The sequence below is a fragment of the Thermobia domestica genome, chromosome 16 (assembly GCF_964235325.1).
Source record: "Thermobia domestica chromosome 16, izTheDome1.hap1.1, whole genome shotgun sequence".
NCBI lineage: Eukaryota > Metazoa > Arthropoda > Insecta > Zygentoma > Lepismatidae > Thermobia > Thermobia domestica.
Window position 1 is genome coordinate 161,994,684 of NC_137469.1, and position 9,793 is coordinate 162,004,476.

The 9,793-nt window shown below is 31.3% G+C and overlaps 1 protein-coding gene across 2 annotated transcripts in view; it reads left to right on the plus strand.

Moving 5' to 3' along the window:
• The window catches only part of LOC145673496 (zinc finger SWIM domain-containing protein 5-like), a 384,102-nt gene extending 375,280 nt beyond the window's left edge, over positions 1 to 8,822 (plus strand). For both annotated transcript variants that reach the window (XM_081743256.1, XM_081743258.1), the window contains exon 18: positions 1 to 8,822. This exon is cut by the window's left edge and continues 2,788 nt beyond it. The gene's annotated coding sequence lies outside the window, so the exon portion shown is untranslated.
• The last annotated feature ends 971 nt before the right edge of the window (positions 8,823 to 9,793 follow it).

Sequence of the window (9,793 nt, forward strand, 5' to 3'; positions counted from 1 at the left end):
AATGTGCTAACGCGATCTTACAATATTAAATCTTTAATAAATTAAAGAATTCTTTAATAAATATTAATAAATACGTAGGTTAATAACTATTATATGGGAAAGCCATTTGTAATGATAGTAAAAAAAAATTGCAAACAAAAGTTCAGGATGTGTTTTGATATATTGTGTTTACGAAGCGTATAATTTTGTGCTGCTGGTTCATAAAAACTTGATTTCATATTGCGTCCTGGTGAATACGCTCTACGAATACATTTCAGAATGGAAAACAAACAAATGTATTAAATTTACTTTTGCAAACTTAAAGGTTGGGAATTCTCGGAGGATTTCTTTTAAGTATCAGCATTCTTGGGCAAGTACTATGGTATAATCATCACTAAAAGCACATTTTCACAATTAGAATATTCTTTTGTGAATAACAAATTAAACAAATTTTCTTTGTCGTAGAAAGAAAGAGTTTTCGGTATGGTACAGAAAACTGTTCATTCGTTCCAGAGTTACTGAGTAAAGAACATGAGTTCATCGCGTATAAACTTCCGTTACAACTCATACAATTCTCGAAATTCTTCTTTGTTAATATCTTTTACAGTCAGAAAAAGTCTCATGAAAGTTTTGTTACTAATTTCGGATAATAACTTTGAGTATTTTTTACGTAGAGAACGCTTTACTCATTTTCCAAAGACTGGACTCAGGTTGGTCGATTTGGGTTTGACGTATTGACAAAGAACAGCTTGCTTCTGGTGCATGGGGTCCCTGGTTCTATCCCCGGCCAAGTAAGTGTGTGGTGGACAACATCGTGCCCGTGGGTTTTCTCAGTATTCTTTCGTTTTCTCCTACATTATTATTCTATCAGTTTTTCCATCATCATTCACTTGCTTTAATCATAGTCTCCTATAGTCTAACAGGCATAATCGTGGGATGTTAAACTCGAAGATTTTTGACAAAGAACACGTGAAGAAGAAAAGTTTGCAAAGCTTTTAAAAGCATTTTATTATTTTGAAAGTGTACGTTATATGTATTGTAGTACACAATACTATTTCTGAACACGAATATAGCGTTGCTGATATTTGGGTTTGGTAAAAAACACCCACCACAAAATAACTTTAGACCTTACTTGAAATCTATTTGAATAAGCGATGTAACATGTATTGCCGTAAATTCAGTAGTGGTTTTTATTAAACAGAGATGTGTTTGTGTATGAGCTTTTCTGAAACATAACCTCGAGCATAATTCACAATGAAAGAAAAAGAAAAAATGAATTAAACATGAAAGAATGCCAAACAAAAAGACTGAAATCTTGCACAGACTGTAGCGAAAGTCATCTTTCATCAATGTAAGCTTACAATACGCAGCAAAATGAGCTAGCAGTGTTTACCATAGTTATTCATTTATGTTCATAGTCACACTCATTTATGTCAATGATATTCAATATTCATACACTGTTATTTGTAACCCATGTATATCATTTCCCTGTTCAACACAGACTAACACTTTATACTAACGTCCTACGTCTTAGACCGCACATTGAGTCGGGTTTCAAATGTCTGAAACCATTTTGCAGAGTGCGTAGTTCTACTTACTACTGAAGTTAAGATGATCATATCACCAGACCTTGATATTATCAAAAGGTACTTTCGATATATATGTCTGACTGTCTTGATGATTGTGACTGAATAGTCTGAGTTATGAATGGTATTCCATGAACAGTATTTTCGAAACCAATAGGAAAGCTTACAAAGTTCATAAAATTATTAGGAAATCGCAATTTCACAGCGGTGTTCTCTTTCCAGTTGTTATTTTTATGTACGTGAATGTTTGTTCTTTTAAAGAAAAATAGTTTCATAATCCGTTGACAATTATATTTTCTCGTAGTAATGTGTTTAAATGTTACTAAGTACTCACCACTTGTTACTTTGTTACGACCTGCGTTGGAAAAGTTTTAAAACATACAACTTTCATTTCTAGAAATTGATAGCTGTTTAAACATCCCTTTCTTTTTTTTAAACTTCCTTTTACAAAAAGCTTTTCTCATGTGCTTATAATAGGCAAAGTGACCAAATTAAATATGAACGAACGAACTTTATCTTAGGCAGTGTAAGTTCATGATTTTTTTTTTTTTTCTTTCGTTGTTCGAAACATTATCAGGCTAGATATAAAAAATATCAATTTTATCTAAATTTCGAATCAGCCCCTTTTTTATTTTATTTATTATTATTATTATTATTAATTTTTTTTTATGCTTGCTTGCTCAAAAGGCCACAGTAGTGAATTACTATAAAGTGCAATATGTTTGTTAAAGCTTTTGTATAATATTTAGGTCAATATTGCAATCAGTTGTGAAAGATTAATATTTAGTGTTATAATTAATTGAATTTTTAGAGTAACCTTTGATTTACGTATTGATGATTTAGAACTCAAGGTTTTTAATCTTGAAGAAACGTAACTGTTTACAGTGTTTGAAACTTCAAGATACGCATTCGGAAAATATTGAGCATATATCATCTTTAAAAATATTTGTTATTACCATGACAAAAATTCTATGTTCCTTAAGGTCTTTTTTTTTTTTTTTTTTTTTTTTTGTATCGCTCAGTATTAACGGATTATCAGGTGAAAATATGACTAAACTAACTGTGGTGTAGGAATCTTGTTCGCTGTCTACTGTATGATACTCGATCTGCTGTATCGAGAGCAAGTCAAGTACGTCAAAACTACAAACTCCAGAAAAAACATCACATATTGAGTTATATTAGTCGTAAACAGTGCAATAGACGAAGGCAAGAATGAACATTAGATAATGAGCGCCTTGCGAATCTCAGCGCTAATGATACCTAACAGTTTCATGTCGAATCGTACATATTTCTTATGTTGAACCAGTCCATTAGTTGGGAGCTGAGTAGTCGTCGTGAGATGTACAAAGATTTAAATATATAATGCGAAATCATTAAGAACAAACGTGAAATATTTAAACGGTTTCTATAACGGCAGGACCGTTGGTATTTAAAATTAATACTCCAAAAGTTTAAATAGAAATTAAAGAACTCCAAAAGTTTAATTTCGTTACATGTTCGTTGGGAGAATCATATTAGTTACAAATGAAATATTATCGGCTACCGTGATTTGGAAGTCAGCACACAATCATAATTTTAAAACATGGATAATCATAATGAAGATCAAACCCTAGGTATCTTATTTACTTTCAGAAATTTATTTAAATATATAAAAACAACAAAATTGATGCACCACATGCATGATGTGTATTTTATATACTTTGAATATTTCAGGTAAAATTGGATGTTTTTCTGTTCAAGATTCTAATTGTTTTTGTTCATCTACATAAAGCAATCAAGAAATGTGCTTCCTTTTGTATGTGTGCATGTTATTTGTTAATTTATGCTACGTTACACAATAAGAAAAATTACATTTTGTTATAATTTGTGTAAGAAAAAAAAAAGTCTTATGGATGATTGATGCGAATTTTTCTCGTATTGTTTTGTGTATTCTTATAAATTTTAATGTCTCACACAGCTTTTGTCGCATGTACAAAAAGTGTATATTTTTTTATTCCTATTCCAAAACTTTTGTATTTAAACGTGTAGCAGCTGCATTGTAATTCAAGAAGATTTGTACTCAGTGCTGTGGGGAAGATAAAATTCCGGGCGTGTGTGTGATTTAAAAAAAAATAATTAAAAAAAAAAGACAAAAGGAAAATGTCTGGTGATATTATGACACATGCCATCACTAACGAAAGTTTAATATACAGTATATATATATATATATATATTTAAAAATAAATATAGTGGAAAGAAAGAAACTATTTAAACAAGTGTTTATAAGGTTTTCTTTTCTTCCGCGTGACAGAACAAGTCTTGGCAGTGCAAACACCATTTGTGAAGGGATGACCTGATCATATCCTTACGTTGTGATCTGAAAAGAGAACTTGCCTTGAATCAATTTCTGAAGTGGCTCAGGTGTAACCTGTTTCAACTGTAGAATGAGCTTACCTTCTTGTACTCCAAGCCTCCTTCCCCCCTTTTTGTTTGTTATTTATTTATTTATTTGATTAATTTTTTTGTATGTTTGTATTCGTTATTTCTGTCCATTATTTGTTGGATAATTAGATATAGCAAATAGTTTCCGGAAGGGCTGAAAAATGACACAATTACTGATGTCTTAATTCGTTTATCGTGCAGTATCCTAATTTCTCAAACGTGTCCGTATATAACTATTATGAGATTTTTTTTCTAAATTTTATTAAAATTGAATGATCAAGTGAAATATTAGAATTTGTGAATATCTGTTGGTATGCGTTTTTTTTTTACGAAGATTTTTTTTTGTACAGGAATTTTTTCTTCATGTACTCTAGCGTCAAGGACTCGAAACAAAAACCTCTCATCCATTAAACAACACTCATAAGATGACATGATGTACAGAAAAGTCAAAAATTGTTACATAAACGCAGAACGTTCTATTTTGCATTCTGTAGTTTCTGGGTTCGAATCTAGCGTTGATATATTCCCATATGAAGTGTAGGGTGGGACCCAAGACTCCTTTCTTCCACCTAATATTGTGTATTAAACCTAACAGTGTGTTATATATTACGAGTAGTGTGCGTTAAGAATCCCATTCGGTGTTTTCAGCGCTACTTGTTGGGATTCTTGATGGCCCTAGTCTGGACCTCGGAAAGTAGTATTCTTTAGTATTAACAGGTAAACGCGATGAAAAATATTTTTAAATATAAACGTGTTCTCACAGATAAAATTCCAAAATCCTTTTCAGGCCTCTCACTTTTCTAATGTTTTCGTGACTTTGTACCGGTTGAATCTGTTGGTAAATAAGTAGTTTATCAATTCATTGAAAAGATCAAATATATATATGGGAATAAAATCAGGAAGAAAGCTCTTACAGATACTATGTACATCTGCGTTATTTTAGTTGGAAACACTGTCTTTCTTGACTTACTTTTTAATCTTTTTGACGAATTGATATTTTATCTTTTCCCTTTATAAGGAAGTGATGAATCTAGTTGCAGTTTGCAAAACATTCATTTAACATTGCTGGTAGCTGATGAGTTACATGATTTATTATTCTGTGTTTCCTTATATGTAGTGTCATATTTCTTACCTTCCGGAATTATTAAACAACTTCTTGAATTTTCTCATAGAACTGTGATGCTGATACATTAACAGATAAAAAATTAGACTCAAATATAAGTACCTGTTGGTTTCAGTATTAGTGACATGGTAATAATTAATTTTATTATTCGCTTAACATTGCAAAAACACATTGAACAGTAGTTTTAAAGTTTTCTTCTTCTGAATTTGGTAACTCATAAGAATTAATAGGTGAAACAAGATTCAATGTAATTCTTATTTCACATAGTAACCCGTTCTTCCGTTCTATTTTGGCCGATCTTTTTGTATCACTTGGAAGATTATATATTTCCTCCAGGAAGTAGTGGAGAAATTATGACGTTTTCACGTTCGTAATTTAGAAGCAATTCGGACACAGAACTTGCTTATTTATTTACTTTAAGTTTACTTCGGAAAGAGTAATTTATATTAAATCAATTATGTAGCAACCACCAAGGTGGATACTCACCCAATAAAAGTTCTGTCAATATTTTCGAAACAATAGGATCGTAGCGCTCTTAACTCGTTCTCTCTACATAATAAATAAATAAATAAAACTGCATTCAAAGTATAAAAAGAGCACATATTGGTACTTGTGTAGTGCCGTCAAAGTATATTACTTTTCTATGACATTTCGTGAACCCCATTATTTGCTTAGTCATGTAGTCCTGTTCTGCGAGTCACGTCTTTGGACCGCCTCGTAATTCATGCTTTTGTGCTCCTGTTCAGGAAAATGTACAAATTCAGCACTTAAGATCGAAATTAAATAGATTAGTATGTCTTTTTATTTATTGTGAGAACTGGATAGCTGTGTAAAACGTTCATAATGTGCGTATGATATCGTGTTCTGTATAGTTTTTCAATTCTCAGAAGTAAAAGAAATATTCACACACTATTTGATTTCGATCTTAAGTGCTGAAGTTTACTTTTTCTTCGGAACACAGGAAGAAGGACATGAAGTAAGAAACGGTTCAAACACAGTAATCTGGAGCATGGCTACATGACTTAAGCAAATCGGATTTACGAAATATAGTAGAAAAATAAATACCCTTTGACGCACTATACAGGTAACAATATTTGCTCTTTTATATAAATTAGTGCGTTAATATGCATACATTGATGCATTCAAAATAATTAATTCGCTCGACTTGGTCGACAGAAGTCTGTAGTGAATGTTTTGATAAAATTAATTGGAAGTATTCGTGATAAACAGGTATTATTTATTGTTTTATGAATAATGTTTACAGCATCACACATTTTATGAGATTTCAGTAATACCTTGAATTTATCAAGAATTCAGTATGCAAAATGTGTGTGTAAGTTGTCATTACTTCGTTCCATTTTCTTATATCGTTTCTCAGAACAATGAAAGCAGCGTCCAAGTTCTTTTCAGTTAAAATCTTGGCATGTGTATGTTAAAAAACAATTTATGCTTGCTTGTGTTTTGATTGCGTGGCACTGGTTAAGTTCTAAAGCAAAATAATAAAATGGGAAGAAATTTGTAAACAAAATATCAAATGTACATGTGTATAGATCTCTTATATATAAATATGATTATAATAATCTAGTGATTCTGACCTTGCAACACTGTTGTGAAACTCCTCTAAAGACTCCCATGCAATTAATGACAACATTGCTTGGTCAGAATATTGTATGATAGTTTCTTTTATGCTATCTTGTGCTCACTATGTGACTGCAAGTGGCGCGTGCAGTAGTCTCCTAGCCTTGTATGCTGTCAGCAGAATCAACTCCTTTGCTGGTTAACTATATGCAAGAACCAATACCAGTGATTTTTCATATGTGAAATGTGAGTTTGTGTGTGTGCGTGTATATATACATATATACATATGGATCTGTGGGTTATGTGTGTGTGTGTGTGCGCGCGAGAGAGAGAGAGATTGAACATATGTGTAAACAACAGGATTATTCAGTTTTTCTTTTGTATAATTAGAAGAAAAATGACAGAAATAAAATGCTATTTTATTTGTATCTATGTCTTATTCTGACATATCACTATTTTCAGGAAACAATGGAATGTTGATTTTTTTCTTTAGGCATTATCATTATTATTATTTTGTACTTCTTAATTGATGCATAATATTGTAATTTTATTTGTTTTGTTTATTTTCCTCTTAGTGTAGATTTTTTTCGTTCATAAGTTTTTTTATGAGAAAAATCAAAATAATTATTTGTAATTTTGCATAGCGCTTGTGAGAAAATTTATATATAATATATATATGTAAAATTTCTTTGATTGATAATCCTTAGAATATTAAAAAAGCAAGGATATTCGATAAATTGGCATGTGCTTTTAATGTAATATAAGAAAGAATCTTCTGGTTTTGTTTTCATTGACTCAGTGTAACTAACTGATATGTTCGCAATGAAATGACGATGTAATCTCTCTTTTAAAATTTTACAATGTGTAATATGACATGCAGAAAATAAATAAGTAGCTGTATTCAAAATTGAGACGGCGAAATATTGTTAGAATTTTTGACGAAACATCAAGGAAGTTCTAATGGTAATAACTTGAATTGTTTAGTTTGTTGCTTTTTCTGTTAATTTCTTCATGATTAAAATGTGAAACAGTTGTTGGAAAGTTTCTCTAAATAAAACTGTACAAAGATGTGTGAATACTTCATACAAATTATGGTTTCAAGTGGTACCCCGGAGTATTTTTTTTTTTTTTTTTTTTTGTTTACACTTTACTTCCTAGATAGTGAGAACAGAATTCTCTGTAACGAAACATTCTTGTTCAGATATACGCATGTTCCTAAATTAGTTACAAAAGAACCTGTTTCTGTCGGGTGTGTGCTTTTGTTCGCCGTTGTACCTTCAAACATTTTTTTTTTTACAAAAAAGAAGAAAACAGAAAGAAAAAAAATATTAAACTTAAGAAAACTTTCTTGTGAGCGACTGTTTAGAATGAAAGGTATCACCAGTGGCTTCCATCTTCTTTTCAGTAAAAATGTACTTTGTCCTTAATTGCTTGTGTCATTTCAGTCAACTTTTTTTTTTTAATGTATTTTGATATTTGTTGCTGGTTTTGTTGGATGTTTGAAAACATTAAGGGGAGAAAAAAAAAGTGAGCTTGAACGTGAACTAAGAGAAACTTATACTTCATTTAATGAGCATGTCATTCCAAACTTAATTTTTTGTTTTTCTTTGTTTTTTAATGAGTTAAGAAAGCAGAAGTATCTTTTTTTGAAAAAAAAAAAGAATAATTAATTAAGAAAAGAAAAGAATATTTTTAAGTGTAGTTTTTCAGAAACGAATCATGAGAAAACTCAAGTAAAAGGCTTCCAAAAGAAAATAAGAAAAAAATAAAAACTAGCACAATGTATAGTATTTTTTGAAATTGATTGGATGACCGCAGCATTATTCTAAATCTATGTAAGTAAATATATATATATTATTTGTGGAGTTACCATAGTCAATTTCTCTTTCCCCATTCAATAAAGTTCCAGCCAGTAGGAGTTAAAATAATGTTTCCTTTGTATTTTTTTAAGTTAAAATAAGGAAGACAATGCACATTGCCATAGATATTCAGGTTGCAATATTTAAACTGTATTTATTTACATTTTTGTATCGTCAAACTAATTGTAGCTGTGTCCTCTCTGTAGATAATACAAAAGTATGTGAACGAGTTGTTGTGATATAAATATTATATTATATAAAGTTTCATAGATGTTATGATTTTTTTCTTTTTCTATTCATTTAAAACACCAAAACAGTTTTCAGTATATAGAGTAATGGATATGAAAAGAGTTAATGATTTCTGAAACTGATCTTTCTGTTCCTGGTGTCCCACAAGTCACAGAAACTGATTATTTTTTTTACCCCTCCAGTATATATACGAGGAGCAGTCAAAATGTTTCCGGAATTTTGTTGTACTTCTCTATTACCACAATATAAGTAAACATTTACGTAATGGCCTTCAAAGTAGGCACCTTCGGAACACACACACTTGTTCTGCCGCTCTTGCGATTGCTGGAAAGACGGACAAAAGGTCTCTTGTGGTATCTTCCGTAGTTAAGCTGTTGCGTTGGTTTTCATGTCTTCTACCGTGACGAAACGGGTACCGATGCTGTTTTCCTTACATCATTGTCACTACAAACTGACTTTAAGGCTATTAAAACAGGTATCTGAAGGAGATTTCTCCAATTTGTATAAAAACTTGATGTGGCGCGTTGTTCGGACTGCGACAATGCACCAACTGATCACCACATACGTCTCCGTTTAACTACTCGTAAGCTCACTGTTATGAACTGCTCACATTTGTCATATTTATAATTTGGGAACCTAAGGACTATAATGTACAAGATTCATTGTAATGGCATCAAAAATGCCAAAACTATAACATTCCAGGAATGTGATGGCATCACAAATGCTAAAACTATAACATTCCAGGAATGTGATGGCATCACAAATGCCAAAACTATAACATTCCAGGAATGTGATGGCATCACAAATGCTAAAACTATAACATTCCAGGAATGTGATGGCATCACAAATGCCAAAACTATAACATTCCAGGAATGTGATGGCATCACAAATGCCAAAACTATAACATTCCAGGAACTTTTTGACTGCCCTTCGTATATATACAGGATAGAGCAAAAAAGGTAACCGAAACTTAGTAAACTTTTGTTTATTTATGCTTA